The sequence below is a fragment of the Halichoerus grypus genome, chromosome 5 (assembly GCF_964656455.1).
Source record: "Halichoerus grypus chromosome 5, mHalGry1.hap1.1, whole genome shotgun sequence".
Taxonomy (NCBI): domain Eukaryota; kingdom Metazoa; phylum Chordata; class Mammalia; order Carnivora; family Phocidae; genus Halichoerus; species Halichoerus grypus.
This window is the reverse complement of record NC_135716.1, coordinates 35,821,808-35,839,635: the sequence shown is the minus strand read 5'-3', so window position 1 is coordinate 35,839,635 and position 17,828 is coordinate 35,821,808. Positions and strand designations below refer to the sequence as shown.

General features: G+C 44.9%; 1 long non-coding RNA gene across 1 annotated transcript in view; it reads right to left on the bottom strand.

The window, feature by feature from the left end:
- Positions 1-790: 790 nt before the first annotated feature.
- Positions 791-17,828, bottom strand: part of LOC118523255 (uncharacterized) — a 101,037-nt gene continuing 83,999 nt past the window's right edge. Inside the window, exon 3 of the long non-coding RNA XR_013447765.1 lies at positions 791-1,281. This is a non-coding gene — a long non-coding RNA (uncharacterized LOC118523255). The remainder of the gene's footprint in view (positions 1,282-17,828) is intronic.

The window sequence follows — 17,828 nt, the reverse complement described above, 5'->3', positions numbered from 1 at the left end:
GAACTTTCTCTATGGGTGTCGTAAGAAAAGAAAAGGAAAAGGAAAGGACTTTAAAAATGCATTAAGACTTTTTACCCTGGAATGATTACTTAAAAGTTACTTTGGAGGGGCACCTGGGTGGCTCAGTTGGTTAAGCGACTGCCTTCGGCTCAGGTCATGATCCTGGAGTCCCGGGATCGAGTCCCGCATCGGGCTCCCTGCTCAGCAGGGAGTCTGCTTCTCCCTCTGACCCTCCCCCCCCTCATGTGCTTTCTCTCTCTCTCTCTCTCAAATAAATAAATAAAATCTTTAAAAAAAAAAAAAAAAAAAAAAAAAGTTACTTTGGTTTTTAAAACTTAATATTCATTACTTTCAAATTCAAAATTTGTGCTTAAGCTTTTACATTAAATATATCCATTTATTATTCGATTTATAAAGCTAGTAAATTGATGTCTGCTTCACTTGGTTAATCATTTTAAACTGCGTTTATTAATTTAATAATTTGAATATTTTTTCCCAAACACATCAATTTTCTGATTAACAAAGCCTCCCAAATTCTTAAGTAATTCTCATAAAACTAATAAACACATCCGGTAAGCGGTAAGTTTTCTTAAAAGTTCCAATATAGTGTATAAACTTTAAAAGGATTTTTAACTTAAAATCAAAAGTCTTAATAATTAGTCAGTTACACATTTTAAATCTGCATTGCAAGGTTAATTTTCAGATACTTTATTAAACATCAAGAATGTTTCTATTAAATATTATTAAATATGAGGAGTATTTAAAACATCACACATTAGAGACATTTAAAATACCAAATATGTAGATTCTTTAATACAAAAATATAACACCATGAGGTTTGATTTCCTTCATTATATCTCTATTTAATTCTAAATCTTCCCAGGATTGAGAGATGCATATTCACTAAGAAAACAATTATGTCATCCCAAGCAAATCTAGGAACACCTTCCCAAGAAATGTCTGGGTTTACCTTCTTAGCTAGGAGGTTTCTGTGTGATCAGAGTGTCTCTTGGCCTCTGGGTCTTCCAATTCTTGCCTTCTCTCTCTAGTGGCACCCAAAAGGCAGGGTTCAGCTTTCTCTCTGGGAGGGTAGCCAGCCAGATTCCAGTTCTATATACTTTCTTCTTGCCACCTGCTTCAAAGCTGGTGCTTTCCCTCTCTCAGGATTCCCGTGTACTCAGGGAGCCTCTGGAGGCCCTAATCCCCTGCCTATAGGCCTGGCCCAGGCCAGGTCTCCTTGATAACCCACTGCGGTCTGAACCTCTTTGATCCTTCATCGCCCTGCAGTGGGAAGAAAAAATACATAGTTAAGATTAAAAGCAGTCAACAGAACTTCTTTTAGGAGAAAAAACTGCCTCTAGCTAAAGACCTGGACTTAGCACAGCGCTTTCTCAGGCCATTTTGATTGTCAAAAGGTAGTCCTGAGGGCATGGCAAGAATGAGTTAGGAGTCAAATGGCTTGACATGACTGACGAAGAATAAACTTTGAGTTCCAGAGGGCAGCCTGAGAGGGAAGGGGAGAAAAATCAAGGCAAACAGGGAGAGAGGGGAGCTGAGCTCAAGGGTAAGGACAAGGTGGGCCGGTGGACCCCGTGGGGAGGGGCCTGTGAAAACTCCCTGTTGTTGGGAGTGGTGCCTGGACCAGTGAAACAGGGTGACATGATGTTCTCGGCAGTTCGTCCTGCGGTGTTCCCCTCTCTGTCAGGACTGTAGTGCTGTCCTAGGAAAATTAACCCGAGCTGTGGTTGGATCAGAGGGAGAGACTGAGGTAGAGAAGAGTTGGGAGCCAATCCCAACTGCCCAGGAATTGAGATGTTAAACACGAGTGAGGTGTTGACTGGATGCAAGATGCAACAGATGCAAGAGAGACTCAGGGGCATCAGTAAGAGTAGGAGTGGGAGCCAAAGTGAGAGAGACCGGTGAGATCCTTCACAGACGGAACGAGGTCAGACAGTTGGCGGTGGGCTGGGCGGGAAGGAATGAAGGGGGTAGAGAGTGTAGGGTGGTCCTGTCGAGTATGGATGCTGGAGCCTTCGGGGGGAGGCTGCAGCCCGAGGGGATAGCACAGCGGTGGTGTGTGAAATGGTGTGAATGCTTCCGAGGGACTGAACCTGGAGAGGAAAGGGCAGCCTGCGGCACAGGCCTTTGAGAGCTCTGCACAGCAGAGTTAGCGAGATGGGGAAGTGAGAAGGAACCTCTGTGGAAAGCGGAGAGAGACAGCGTGAAAGAGAGATCTGGGATAGTGCCTAATCGCAGAGACCTAAGAATAAATGAAATGATCCTAACATATCTGATCCAGTTTATGCAATTCAGTTTAGTTCATCAGCCATGTATTAAACATCCTTTGTGTGCTAGACCCACAGAATACAGACAGCCCGAGGCTGTCCCAGTCTCTTGATCCCCGCAGCCTGCCTCCCGTGCCAGGCCCTGGGCCCCTGCCTCTCATAATGACAGATAAAGGTTCCCAGTTTCTATTTGGCTGCTACAGAGAGGCCTCCCTCAAGGACCTGGAAATAAGGTCGAGTCCTTAAACTCTGAAATCCACACTTAAAGGATCAACGCAAAAGCTGAAAGGATGGCCTTTGCTAACAGGCCTCTTCAGTCACTTCATTAAAAGAGTAATGAGAGGGAGCACCCAGACCAGGAGGCAGGGGAAGGGGGTGTTGGTCAGCCAGGGAAGGCAAAAGCGGATGACAGAGGCTAGCTTGGGCAGTGACTACCCCAGCTTCGGCCCGGGGAGAGGGGACATTAATGAACAGATTTCCAATGGCAAGCCCATTCCGGACATGGGGGTAGGGGTATCACATTTTTTTAGCCTGATTCCGTGAGTTGCTTGATTTATCTAGCTGCCGTCGTTCTGATTCTTGTTCACCTCCAGGGGTAGGTCTCTTTGCAGGGAAAGAACACACTGGTCTCTCACACTCTGGGGAAACCAGTCCTTAGGAAAGTTCTAGTTCTTATGTAGTTAATCTGTTGATATTTTGACTTTATTCGTTTTTTAAGAAAGTTAGTTAATTCGAGTCAGCCGCTGAGAGATGGCTCTGTTCTCAACATGATGATGAAATCAGGTTTCGGGATCTGCCAGGTTGAGTACTCCTACCAGAGCTGGGACTGGTACCTTCACTAAGGGGACATCCCCGGAGACTGCTAGTCTTTCCCATTATTTCCCAGGACACGCGGTAACAGGGTATGATGATAGGGAGCCACAGCCCACCCTGAGGGTCCGGGGGAGGGTACTTAGAGATGATAACATCTGAGTTATATCTTAAAAGGCTGAGTAAAGGTTTGCAGATAAACAGAGATGTGCAGAGCATTCCCAGCATAATCCAGGGCACAGAGAAGAGAATTAGCATGGTGAGTTGTGGGAATAACAAATTTAAGTTGTGGGATGGCTGGAGAAATAGATAAGGGTTACATCAAGGAGAGTCTTGAATCTCCTGGGTAAAAGGGAGTCATTTGAGTTTTTAAAGCAAGAGCATGACAGGGCAAATTTGGTTTTGCCACTCCAGCTCTAGGGTTCAATATGATTTCAAGAAGGAGCTAAGCCAGAGGCAGTCAGGAGGCTACAGTCCAAAAGAAAAGACAGTTATGAATTACTGTAGTGCGAAAGAAACATTTCAGAAGCAAATACCAGCAGGATTTAATGTTTGGACACACAATGTCAAAAGGAAGCTTCGATAAGGGAGATAGAAGGCTAGGAGGGACACCCAGGTTCTGGTTTGGGTATCCAAGTAGATGGCAGTGCCATGAATTCACATATGAAACAGAGGGGAGGGCATCCCAGGGTTTTTTTTCTAGAAACTAAGGGGTGTGGGATTACGTAGAGTGAACATAATGTTAGTTTTGAAAATGCTAATTTTGTGGTGTGTGTGAGATTTCCAAGCAGAGATGTTCAGGATTCAGTTTTATATAGTTTCTGGGTTCTCAAGAGGAAAAGTCAGTGCTAGACTTAAAGATTTGTAAGTTCTCCCCATAGATGTGGTCGTTAAAGTCTGAGACTGGATGAGCTTGCCCAGGCAAGACAGAGGACAGTGGTCCAAGGAAAAATTTCTAGGTAGCAACTTTTAGTGGGGAGGCAGAGGAAGAATCTGTGAAGAGGAACAAAAGTCCTGAAACCAGAAAAGGAGAAGCAGAATGGAAGAGCTTCAGGAGTCAAGGGAACAGTTTCAAGGAAAGGGGGCAACTCTTAAGAGAGATCCAGGAAATAAGGACTTGAAAGTGCCCATTGGATTCTGCACAAAGGGAGTCTTTAGTAACCCTGGGCACGATGGTCCTCCGGGTGTGCAGGAGTGAAGAAATGGGGAGGAGGTGAAGACAGAGTGTGGATCATTCTTTCACATGGCTTGCTGAGCTTCTCCATCCTGAGATGCTGGTGTAGACCACAGTCATTTCAGGGGGGTGCCTTTTCTTCCTGCCTTCCCTCTTGCCTGGGAGCCAAGTGATTGAAAGCAAGAACCCTAAAGTAGACTGGAGAACCCCTAAGACAGATACCGGTAGAGGATTCAGGCGTGATCCTTTCCCCAATGTCACTCCACTTTCACTAGACATTTCTAACCCTCTGCATCTTTTTGCTTCCCTCCACTTGTGGATGATAGATTCCAGTCTCTCATTTCAACAGAGATCCCTTCCCATGGGGGAAGCAACAACCCAGGGGGCTCCACAGAAATGATTATAGCATCCATTGAGCCAATCTCGCTGGGGAACAAGAGCGAGACCATCTGTCAGCCCTCTGAATCAGCATGCTTTCCTGGGCCCCATTCCTCTTTAGGTAGTGCCCCTGTTCTATTTCCTCATACTTTGCCTAGCCCCCCAATTTCTGGGGTCTAGAGAGTCATAATATTATTAAATATGAGATTCCCCATTATTCCCATGGGGTCCAGGCTTGTTCCTGCTGCACCCCCACTGGACAATGAGGGGTTTTCTGGAAGAGAGACAGAGAATGTGACTTTGGACCTATCTAAAATGCAGTCCTCTAACTTCAAGATGAAGGGGGGCGCCCAGGATGTCCTCCTCTCCTGGGTCAAATTTGAACTCAATTAAAATGGTGTGTAGAATTATTCTAAAGGAAGGCTGGTCTTTCATCTCAAATCTCCCTGGGCTCTTAAAAGCAGGGAAAAATGAAGAAGTAGGCCCCTTCCCTTCATCACTGTTGGGTCCTCCCCACCCTGCTCCAGGCCTCAGCTGGGATCCAAAGTCTTCCCCATTTACCACCAACATGGAAGGAAAAGGGAGGTCTACTTAGCCTATAGCTTTGAGCAGATTCTGGAAGTTCTGGTCCAGCCCACAGGGTGTGACCTCTTACCTAGGCTCTTTAAGTTTGTTAGAAGGCAAAAGAGCAGGAGGTGGTAGAGAACACAAGATTCACTGATGGACCTTTTGTTTTTGGTATGAAAGACTTGAACAAGCCTGGAAGCAAAGAGCCAATGGACTAGAGAGACTTCAGACACAGGGGAGAAAAAGTTAATGATGGAAGGGGGTCCTGGAGGAGCTAGGAGGGGGTAGATGATGGGATCACTCACACAGGGGCTGGCTCCAAACAGGACGAGAGACTCACTCTTGGAGAAACCAGCGATGCTGATGTCACAGAGCTGGGTGGGCCCAAGCTCATAAGACATTCTCGGGCGAGGTCATCTGAGTTTTAAATGGATCCTCAGTTCTTTAACAAACTAGGGAATGCTTACTTGGTGAGAGCCATTCACACATATTATTACATTTAACCCTTACAACAACCCTATGAGGTAGATATTGTTCTGACTTCACACTGGAGGAAGAAGCCTCAGAGAAGTTAAGCAACACATCCAAGGGCACACAGTTTACACATTGACCCGGGCTTTAAATCCAGGCCTGTTAGCACATGCTCTCTATACGGCCCTGTGTGACCCCACGGCATCTTAGAGCAAAGCAGGGGGAGTTGTGCCTGTTGCAGAAAGCCCATGTGGGTCGTATTAGGCTACAGTGAATCTTTTAATCTCTGAAATCATCAGAGCGGTGTTATCGGCCTAGGTGTAGAGCTTATTCTGGAACCTAGGTCTGGATTCTGTTCTGGATTCTAGTTTATCTAGAAATTTGTCCAACTGCAGCAAACAGCACAGGCCCATGTAGGGCCTCAAAGAGTCAGGCAGTGCCTGGTTAGAATTTGAATTGAACATCGGCAAACAGGGCGCCTGGGTGACTCCATCGGTTAAGCGTCTGCCTTTGGCTCAGCTCGTGATCCCAGGGTCCTGGGATCGAGTCCCGCATCGGGCTCCCTGCTAAGCGGGAGTCTGCTTCTCTTGCTCCCTTTGCCCCATCCTGAGCTTGTACTCTCTCTCTCAAATAAATAAATAAAATCTTTGAAAAATATCAGCAAACGATCTCTAGATTTTATATCTTATATTCATTACAGAGAGTCTTTGTGATGGTCAAAAATGTGGGAAGGGTAGAGAAAATATTTGCGGTCCTGGAAATTCTTAACCAGTAACCATAACTAAATCCCATGAATTAAAGGATCGTCTCTCAAACTGGTAATAGTGGCTGTGTCTAGGAAAAAGGACCTAGGGGATCATCCAGGGTTTAATGGTCTATGTACATATATTATTGCATCGAATACATTTAAAATTGTATGTCTACCTGATGGCACAGACTTAGTTATTAAATGCAAAGTCCTCAGGGAACACCACCAAAAGGCAGGACTTTCACCTGCCATGGTTCTCCTTACACACAGGTTCTAGAAAAACAGACCCCACCAACCCGAAGCGTAACAATCTTGCACTGCTGCTCAGGGACGCCCATGCCAGCGTTGCCTCCGTGGAGCAGTGGGGAAAGGTGGTGCAGGGAAGACTCCGTTTTCTTGTGGAACCATGAGTGTTCCAGGACTGAGTGCTGGGAGGGGAAGGGGGTTTATGGGCTTCCACGGCTGTTATGTAGGCTGCTCCTGAAGTTTGACCAGAGATCAAGAGATTAAAGGGTTGATGATGCGAATGCAGGAATTCAGTGATAAGAGAGTAAGGATGCTCCGGGGAAAGGTTTTAAAGAAAGTGTCTGGAAATATTGGAAAAGATGGCTAAAAGGGTAGGTTGGAGCCAGTTTGTGGGAATTGTGTACCTCCCTATATGTTCTACCTTTTCCACGAAGTCACTCGGAAACGTCAAGAAAGAATTTTGCTTTCCTTTGCCTTGATGAGCCTAGACTTGGAATTCCATTAGCCACCCCTTCCCACCTCTAATTTATTCTAAAATATTGGCTTTTATTCTAAAAGCCCTGTGTGTTGGGCTCTGTTCTAGGTTCTTAGGAATATAGGGGTGAATAAGAAGGAGGAGGCCATTCCTCTTTGCTTTCTGATGCAAGCAGCTAGAAAATAGAAAATATCAGGTATTACAAAAAAATGAAATCAAAACCAGAGTGACGAGTTAGAGAGAACGTGCAGGCTACTTTAGATTAGGATGGTCAGCAAAGGCCTCTCTGAGGAAGTATTGTTTAAGCGAAGACCTGATTGAGGAGAAGGAAGTGGCATTTGAAGGTCTGTGGGATGAGCATTCTAAGGCAGAGGGAATAGCAAATGCAAGCTCTTCCTAAGCTGAGAAAACAAGTAGGACAATGGCTGGAGTGAAGTGAGCAAGAGGAAGGAAGGTTGGGGGAGGAGGCTGGAGAGATGGGCTCCGACTGGGGTGAGGAGTCTGGATTTTACTGTAAGGGCAATAGTGAGCCACTGAAGGTTCTAGATAGAAGACAGACATGACCCTATTAATGGGTCAATAGCTCTCTTTGGCTATGATGTGGAGAAGAGATTGTAGAGGGCAGAGAATGGAATCAAAGACATCAGGAGGTTATTGCAGTAAAATTCAGGTGCCGGGCTTGAGCCAGGCGGAGCTAGAGGTGGAAGGCGAGAAATGATGAGATTCTGGATCTGTTTGGGAGACAGAGTTAATCAGCTTGCTGATAAGTTAGGTGCAGGGGGTAAAAGAGAAAGGAATCAGGGATCATTTTGAGGTTTAGCACTGGGCAACATGAACTTTCCTAATTTGCAGCTGCTATTATATACTTCAAAAAAACTTAAAATTTTAGGGGTTCAGTTGGTTAAGCCTCTGCCTTCAGCTCAGGACATGAGCTCAGGGTCCTGGGATCGAGCCCTGCATTGTCATTGTTTGGCTCCCTGCTCAGCAGGGAGTCTGTTTCTTGCTCTCCCTCTGCCCTTCCACCTGCTTACACACACACTCTCTCAAATAAAATCTTTTTTTTTAAAGAAAACTTAAAATTTTAAATTATAAAAGCAATATGTATTCATATAGAACATCTAGAACATACAAAAAGTAAAATAAAGAAATATAAAATATTCGTGACCCCATAATTCACACTTACTACTAATCTTTTGGTACATTCATTTATTTCTAACCTTTTTATTTTTGAGGAAAACATTTTCCCATGTAATAGAATAATACATGTTAATTAGGAAAAAATACAGAAAAAATAAACATGAAAATTAAAATCACTCAAGTATAACCAGAATTAATATTTTTGTGAACAATATATACATACTAGTCAACTTATTTTGAACATTCTTAGTATCTCGCTTTGTATTCGGTTTCTTTTTTTTTTTTTTTTTTTTTAAGATTTTTTATTAATTTTTTGACAGAGAGAGACACAGCGAGAGAGGGAACACAAGCAGGGGGAGTGGGAGAGGGAGAAGCAGGCTTCCCGCGGAGCAGGGAGCCCGACGCGGGGCTCGATCCCAGAACCCTGGGATCATGACCTGAGCCGAAGGCAGACGCTTAACGACTGAGCCACCCAGGCGCCCCAATGTATTCGGTTTCTTAAAATTTTTCTTTGCCATGAACTTTATCTCATTATCACCAAAATTATTTTTTAAATATTATTTTATTGGTTTGTAGGCACTTATTCTTGATCTCTATGAAACTGTCACACGAGCCACACCTTACTAAAGGTCCCCAGGTTGCTGAATTTTAGGAAGTTTGCCTTCATGTTAACCTTCTTCCCCTCCCATCCCTACTTAGAAATAACTGACTCAAACCTTGCACTTGCTCAGAGAAACCGAAGCATTACACGGGGTCTTCTCATCCCGGCCCCCTTGAGCCACCCCTCTGCCGTCACTACCACCCCACCACCACCACCAAGGAGTAGGGCAAGGCTGGCAGAGCCCTTGGGGGCGGCCTGCCTGCCATCATCATTTGCAACACAAAAGGAAAACATACCTGAATGTGTTTCAGGTGAATCACTGCATGAGCTCTCAAGTATAGCCTTTTTTCTGAATGAGTTCCATCCAAGTGACTAGCTTTAAGGCACAGGTCCTCCCAACATTCCTGGAACCATCTGCTGATGGCACAGGCGGGGTCATGCCCACTCACCGTGTAAAGGCACTTGAAACACCCCACCTCATGCCCCAGGCCCCTCCTCAAGAGGGACACGGGTGCCTTCCTCCTGGTCTCTGGCCTCGTTCCTCTGCTCTCACATCGACCCTACTTCTGACCTCACCTTCCTCCAGCCACCTCGCCACCTTCCAGGGGGCATGAGCTGAGGCTGATTGCTATTACTCGCTCAGTTCAGGGAGGTCGATGAGAAAGCCCAGCGCCACCTGCTGAGAGGTGCTCGGTGCCTGCTTCAGGATTAACCGACCGATGGATGGATGGATGAAAGATACACTCTTCATTTGCATCATTATAATTACGTTCTTCCCATAGGCAGAGAGTGCCACAGTTGTTAGCCCGAAGAGAATTTGGTTTATTTTTAAACTACAGATGAGTCTGAGTTTGTATAATCATCAGAGCCCGAGCGACTGCCACAGCAAACATGCTTCAGCTGCATGAGTCTGAGCAGCGGCGGAGTAGAAAGCTGACGGTTAATAATACTTTATATTTGTGCCACAGGATACGTTTCCGTGCTCGCTCTCCCAAATTATCACGTTTGCTCCTGACAACAACTTGTTGAGACGGGCAGAGTTGATATTTTTATTTCCAGTTGACGGGTTAGTTCATCAAACATTTATTGATCCCTTTTTATATACCGGGCCCGATGCAAGGCACGGAGGATCTCGTGGGGAGGGTTGTACAGTTTCTACCCTCAAATTGCTCACAGCCTAGTGGGAGACACGGATACAGCAGCTCACTAAAGGATGATGTGGTGGTGAGCAGCGTGCAAGTGGCAGGAGCAAAATGTTACAGGCACCCAGAGGGAGGAGTAGAGTGGGCAGGGAGAAGGAAATGTCACTGAGGGTGTCGAAGGGCCAGGTCCTGGGCTAGGGTCTTACTACTCCACGTGTGGTCCGAAGACCCCCAGCTCTTACGGTACCGGGGAGCTTGGTAGAAATGCAGAATCTCGGGCCCCACCCCAGACCCACTGATTCAGAATCTGCATTTTCACAAGACGTTCGGGATACCTCTGTGTCCATTAAAGGTTGAGGAGCACGAGGCTAGGTGATTCACAGATTTTATTTCCTTCACAACCCAGTGAAGTAGATATTACCCATCCCATATTATAGGTAGGAGATGGACTTACGTAATTCTGTCCATGTCGCGCAGCTCTGTCATGGAACTGGAATTTGAACTCAGGACCCAAGGACTCCAGGCTGCATTCAACTACTCTGTATGGTTTGTGACTCTCTAGGAGTCTCAGAGAGGCTCCACAGAGGAGGTGATGTCTACACGCAACCTGGGAGGAACTTCTTCAGAGGAGCGAGGGCATTCCAGTCAAAATACCACTTGAACGGATGCGCGGTAGGACGCTGGAACAGAGCCTGTCATGGGGTGTGGTGCCAAGTAAGGTGAGCAAAGATGATTGGAATCAAATTATAAAGGGCTTTGAATGCCACCCTAAGGAACCCGAATGCCTCCTGAGCAGATTTGGCAGCCTGCTGTGGAACTGGGCAGGTTGGTTGTGTCCAAAGCGTAACTCTACCACTTGCTGGCTACACAGCTTCGGGCAGGTTGCAGGCTGAGTTCTCTGGAAGCAGACCCTTAGACAGAATCTGGAATGCAAGATGGAATCAATGCCTAGGAGGGGAAGAAGGAGGAAGCAGGGTTGGCCAGAGGAAGGAGTCAAAGAGCCGCCCCACAGAGTCTCAGGGAAGCTCTGGATTGAGGACCGCCTGTCCCAGCTGTCCTGTTTCAAGCTGAAATGGCCAGGCCCGCATCCCCACCGTGCCCAGTCACCAGACGCCCAGGCAGGACGTGAACTCGGATGATGTGGGTCTCTGCAGCTGGGCAGACCCTGAGAGAGGATGCTGCCTGGTGATAGGGGCATGGCAGGTCCTTGCCTCTGTGTCTTCCCTTATGCCTGCATTTCTGTCCCTTCGCCGGCAAAATGGAAATATTAGTCACAGATCCCTCATGGGGTAACTGGGGGATTATATGCCTGGCATATAGCTCAGGATACTAGTTATTATTACCTGCCCTGATGAGATATTCACTGTATACCTTCTCCTCTGGGAGGACTCAGATTTTGAAAATCTGAGGAATATAAGAGGATGTCATGCCCAATTCCCAGCTTGCCACTGAGAATTCTCACCCTTTCCCCCAGTGTTCCAGGTCTCATCATTTCTCAGGACATCCTGGTTGAGTGAAGTTGTGCTAGGCAAAAGGAAAGATTTGGGGAATTTAAAGCAGGGGAATACCATGTCAGACTTGTGGTTTGAAAAGATCTTGTGAGTTGAATCATGAAGGATGGACTAGAGGGTGTATAATCTGGGTGTACACTACGTTTCTGTGACACAGAGACTCAAAATAAGACACAAACAAGAGAGATTCATTCTTTCTGAAAGTGAGTGGTCAAGGGCCACAGAGATGGCACTGCTCTATGAGGCCACTCAGGGACCCAGGTTCCTTTTAATCTTATTGATCTACTATCCCCTAGGACAGTGGTTCTCAGCAGCATCAGTATCACCAGGGAATTCATTAGAAATGAATATGGATGGGATCCAGCAACCTGTGTTTTAATAAGCACTTCAGGTAATTCTGATGAACACTCAAGTGTGAGAAACACTCACCTAGGACCATGTCCCCATCAATCAGGTCAAAACTGTGTGACCAGCCTATGGGAAGGTGGAAAGAAAGTCAGAAGAGGGCAAACCATTTCCTTTCCAAAAAAATGCCTATGAGTTGAATGCATCACTTCTGCTGACCTCCAATTGGCCTGAACATAGTCATGTGGCCACATGGCTTACCCAGCTGTAGGGAACCTTGGGAAATGTAGTCTCTAACTGGGCAGCTTATATCCAGCTAAAACTAGAGGTTCTCTACTAAAGAAAAATCAAGGAATGAATTCCGGCCGAGAATTAATAGCCTTTGTCATTATTGTGTTGGGACAAGCAAAAAAGTGAGGGGCAGAGCTAAAGCAATGGGTATATTTTGGAGAGAAAGGAATGTAGGATTTGAGAAATAGATTCTCTTTTGGTGACTGTTTTAATCTTATGGTGAGAGAAGAAGGAGAAGCGGACAGCTCCTAGGTTTCTTGGTAAGTAGACACTGATCACATTAATGGGGCAGAGATTCTAGGGGAAGCGAAAGGAGAGGAGAATATAGCCTTGATACTAAACATAATGAATTTGAGATGACTGAAGAATATCCAGGTAGACATCCAATTCTGTAGGCAGTTGGAAATACTTGTCCAAGGACCCTGGGGAAGGTTGGTGCTAGACAGAGACTTGGCCAATTCCATGGTAGTCGGAGCTTGGATAGGAATAGGACTGCCCCATGTGACATGAAAAGAGGGATCAGAGGTCAGCACTGGAAGAGAAATAAAGATTGATCAGAGCGATAGGAGGGGCAGAGACCAGGAGATTAGAGAGGTCAAGGAAGAAGGAAGGAGCCTTTAGGTCAGGGCAGATGCTAGTGCCAAATGCTGCAGCAGTAATACATAGGACCAATGGTCAGAAGTGATCACTGGTGACAAATGAGAAAAACTGAGACTCAGCTTAAAGGATATGCCCAGGGTGCCATAGCTGGTGGCAGAGCCAGGACTAGCTGTGCCGTTCTGGGTCTTGTCTTCCCATTAGAAGGGGCCCCAGCAGCCACTGTTGCTCTCTTCCCAAGACTATGCCTACACAGAAAGCCTCAGCATTCTCCCTGACACCAGGCTGGGCTATAAAAATTGTCCTCTGGATTGTGGCCCTCTGTCCATCTGTAGGACTAGTTTCCAAAATTATCAAGGTTCTTTCTGCCTCCTGTTTGCTTGAGCTGAGCCACCCGGAGTCTAATTGTGACACACCAGCTTGGTTTATGGGCTTTTTTTTTTCTTCCCAAGCATTCCACAGTCCTGTCACCTTTGTCCTTGTGGCGTACCTTGCCCTGCATCCCAGCTTCAGAGCCATGCAAAATAGTTGTCACACCCCTCTACCCACATGTCTGTCAGCCCACTGCTGGAAAGAGGAGGCTGATGACTAGAAAGACTGACTCAAGTGCAAATCCATGACACTGCTGATCTTACCTGCCACAAATTTTTAAAGTGTAGGCAGCTTGATTTGCTAAAGGCGGTGGACCCCTGGGTCAAGGACAAAGCCCACCGAAGTGATCTTATGCTCTAGGCTGCCTGTTGGTTTTGAGGTTGATCTTGGAGTTGGCACCATACAAAGTCGCTTATCGCCAAAATGCTCAATTTGATTTTTATTATTTTATATTCCTAAATCTTTGACAACAGTGCATCAGGGGGCTTTCGAGTTAGCTGAATTCTATGGCAGCTTCCAGCATCCTGCTCCTGGTGAATATTTTTGCCTGTTGGAAGGACTCTGCACCTACAGGCAGAGTCTACCATCTGCCATCTACCATCTACCAATGGGCTCATTGTCAATCCTGAGTCATGTGCTGATGGTAAAGTGGCCCCAGGTTTTTGTATATCTTGTGAGATCCCCATGGGAACACAGTCATTACAATACAGCAGTTCCTGTCTTGAGTACTGTCGATAGTTTTATTTTTTATGATTTTATTTCCTATTATTATGAAATACTCTTGATAACCCAAAACAAACATATTCACCCATTCCACGTTCCTTGTCTCATATAAGAGCATAACTTCAAAATCTAGATCGAATAGACTGAGATATGTTATGCAGCTGTGCACACTTGTAACAGGTGAAACAGACAATTGACAGGACTCTGTCAATTTCAACATGTTGGATGACCTTGAGAATTTAGTGATTTCCTATGACATAGAACAAAGGTCAGTAGTTGTCAGCAGAAACCAGGCTGAAACACCACTAGTAAATACTACTACTGGTTCTAAAATATATACTGAATCAGCTCACACTTCACTTTCTGCTGCTACCACCAAAGTCTAAGCCATCATGACACTCTCCCGATGTGGACTATTTGACCCCCTCCACCCATTTTCTACATTGAAGCTGGAGTTGTCTTATAAGTAAATTGGATCATGTCTTTCATCTGCTTAAAACTTATCTGTGTTCCTTCTTATCTCAGAATAAAATCCAAGCTCATCCCCATGGTCTATGAGGACGTATGCGATCTGGCCCCTGTCTGACTGTCCCATCTCATGTTATACAGCTCTCCTCTCCCTTGTAATAATCTGCCTGCCCTAGCTCTCTTCCACCTTGTAATGATCTATCCATACTGACTTTTCTCTTTCTTGAACACAGGGCCACCATGTGCAGATGTGTGGGTTGTACACTGTGGAACTCCAAGAGGGGCATTCAGTAGGCTGCAGGGTAAATGATGCCCCCTGGAAATGTGCAGTATGGCAGCCCAGCTTATACACGCTGAGCTCTTTCCCACTGCAAGGTCTTGGTACTTGCTGGTCCGTCTGCTTGGCATATCCATCTGCACGGCTGGCTCCTTCTTGTCATCCACAGAACAAATATTCCACAAAGCACTACTCTACACCAAGCAGAACTGGCTACAGTTTGCAGAGCCCAGTGCAAAATGAAAATAAGCTCAGTCTCAGCTTAAATGTCACTTTTCCAGAGGGGTCCTTCCTAACCACCCAACCCAAAGGAACCTTCTGATCAGTGTGTGAAGGCAAGCTAAGGACCCCTTTCCAGGTAAAAACATAGCATTTTAAATTACAGTTGAAACAAGGATCCTTGGTTCCATTAGCACTGTGATTTTAGGCTGAACATCCAATCAACATAAAAGGTTTTGTGTTTCTCTTTAATGAGATTTTGGGCAGGTTCTCATTTTTCTATAAATTGGTCTTGAAGGCAATGACAGGCCTCATAAGCCAAGGAGAACTTTGGTATGCAAAGGTCAAAAAGGCCCCATTACAACATTATAAATTGAAAAATGATACTATGGTTGGATTTTTTTCTAATAAAAAACAACAATGCACATTTTATGGAGATAAGGATTTCATATATAATAACGAACTCAATTATATTTTAAAGTTTAGTAGGAATTGCGCAGTTACTAATTAGCTAGCACGTATTTCCCTCTGCCTTCGGAAGTTCAAGTTTTTGCTTTGATGAATTAAATCAAAATTATTTAAGTATAATTTTATCCTTCAAAAGTCATAATTTGGTTGCTTGTAACACTGTGAACTTTCTTATTTAAAATACAGTTAGTTCAATATAGATTTATTGCTTTCATTCATAAGACATTTATTAATGTTGGATGATAAAGTTCCAAGTATGATATTGGACTCAGAAAAAAGAATGCAGAGAACAGCTTCTTTAAATATAAGATCTTCTCACCTTGTTATGAGTTTCTCTTCTACTCCCAGGAATCTAATACACGCTGCCTGAATAACAGGGGAAGTAAAAAGTTTAAGGATCTGTGACAGCGAGATAAGGCAAGAACATGTAATTTTCAGAGAGCCTGCCATTCCCACCATCATCCTCTGACGAAGCAACACCATATGGGGCCTCAGATACGGTTTTCTGAAGTGAATTACCCTTGGGTTACTGCCAGAAGCAAAATAGTAAAAATGCAACTTCCTAAAAGCACTCGTAACCAAGGGAGAAACAAGTTTCTGCCCCAATTTTTGCTAATTTTGTAAAAGCAGCCATTTTAAGAAAAAAAAAGAAAGAGAAAAGAAACAGGCTTAAGAATGATAGGCGTTTATACTTGTGTGATGTAAAGAATGATGTAAAGAAAGGCACCACGTGCATATGGTGCCTCACTCAAGACGTCTTGTCCTAGACTAAGTTGTGAAGGAAGGGAACCCTGACTTCCTGCCTTCTTGCCCCACTTGCTTTCAGAAGAGTATCCGATAAACTCATCTACACTAAAGTATAAAGGACTAATCATGATTCATGGATTACCTTCTATAGGAGTATTTGCTTTAAAGTAGGGAAATAGATTCTTGGCCAAATAGCTGAAAGTTGAAAGTTTTCATGGTAGAACTTCCACAGAGCCCAACAGTCATCCATAGACCGACCAACTATTCGGTCTTGAGAGAGATGTCTGTGTTTGCTAGTCCTTGTCATTGCTCGCTCTCCATTTCCTCTCTCTCCTCCGCCTCTGCCTCAACTCTTTGGTTTGGAATAATTTTAGATTTACAGAAAAGTTGCAAAGATAAGACAGAGAGCTCCCCCACATCTCTTACCCAGTTACTCCTAATGTCAACATTTTACATTATTATAGTCCTTTGTCAAAACCAAGAAACTAAGATTGGTCCATTACTATTTGCCACACTCCAGACTTTATATTAGGGTTTCACCAGTTTCTCTAGTAATGTTCCATTTCTGTTTGATCCGATGCATTTAGCCCACTCTCTTTTACACCCAGTCTCCTCAGGCTGTCATGCCCAGAACTCCACAAAAACAGCTCCCATCAAGGTCATCAGTGACCATCATTCAGCCAAAGAAGCCACATGGCAGACAGCAAGATGCCAAAGCCTTAATTATCATATGATCTCACCCATATGTGGCATTTAAGAAACAAAACAGAGGATCATAGAGGAAGAGAAGGAAAAAAAGTTAAAAAAATAAATAAAACAAGATGAAATCAGAGAGGGAGACAAACGATAAGAGACTCTTAATCACAGGAAATGAACTGAGGCTTCCTGGAGGGGAGGGGGGTAACTGGGTGATGGACATGAAGGAGGGTACTTGCTGTCATGAGCACTGGGTGTTACATAAGAATGATGGATCACAGACCTCTACCTCTGAAACCAATAATACATTGTATGTTAATTAATTGAATTTAAATTTTTAAAAAAAGGGGAAAAAAAGAAAAAGAAACCTTAAAACCAATAGTGAAAAAAAAAAAGATGCCAAAGTCTTTTCTCGGTACTCATTTCAGCGTCTTCATTGGACACGGCAGTTCTCTTCCTCTTTCTGAGAACCCTGTTGCTTGACCTTTCTCTTGGCCATCTTCCCACCCACTGCCCAGTTATTCTTGGTTTCCCTTGCTCATTCCTCCTATTCTTCCCTCCTGCTAAGCAATGGAGGGACCCCAGGCTCAGCCCTTGGGCCTCTTCTCTTCTCCATCAACACATTCCCCGGGTGTTCTCATCCTCTCACATGCTGGTGAAAGTCACCTCTTTGTGATGACTCTGGTTCTTTGTCTCTAACCTGGATCCCTCTAAGGAACCCCCGACTGAACTACCTACAGCTGCCACTCAACATTTCATTTGCATGCTAATAAGAGTCTCAAACTCACACGTCCCACACTGAGCTCTTGACTTGTGCCCTTGAACCTGCTCTTCCCCTGGTCTTCTCCACACGGCAGCTCCATTCCACCAGGGGCTCAGGCCAAACATCTTAGAATCACTTTTGACTCCTCTTTTTCTTTTATACCCCATGTCCAATCCATCGGCCAATCCAGCTCTGCCTTTGAAGCTATCCTGATTCTAACCACTTTTCACTATATCCACTTCCATCCTCCTGGTCCAAGTCACCATCTTTCAACCTGGATGACTGCAATAGTCTCCAAACTGTTCATCCTACTTCTG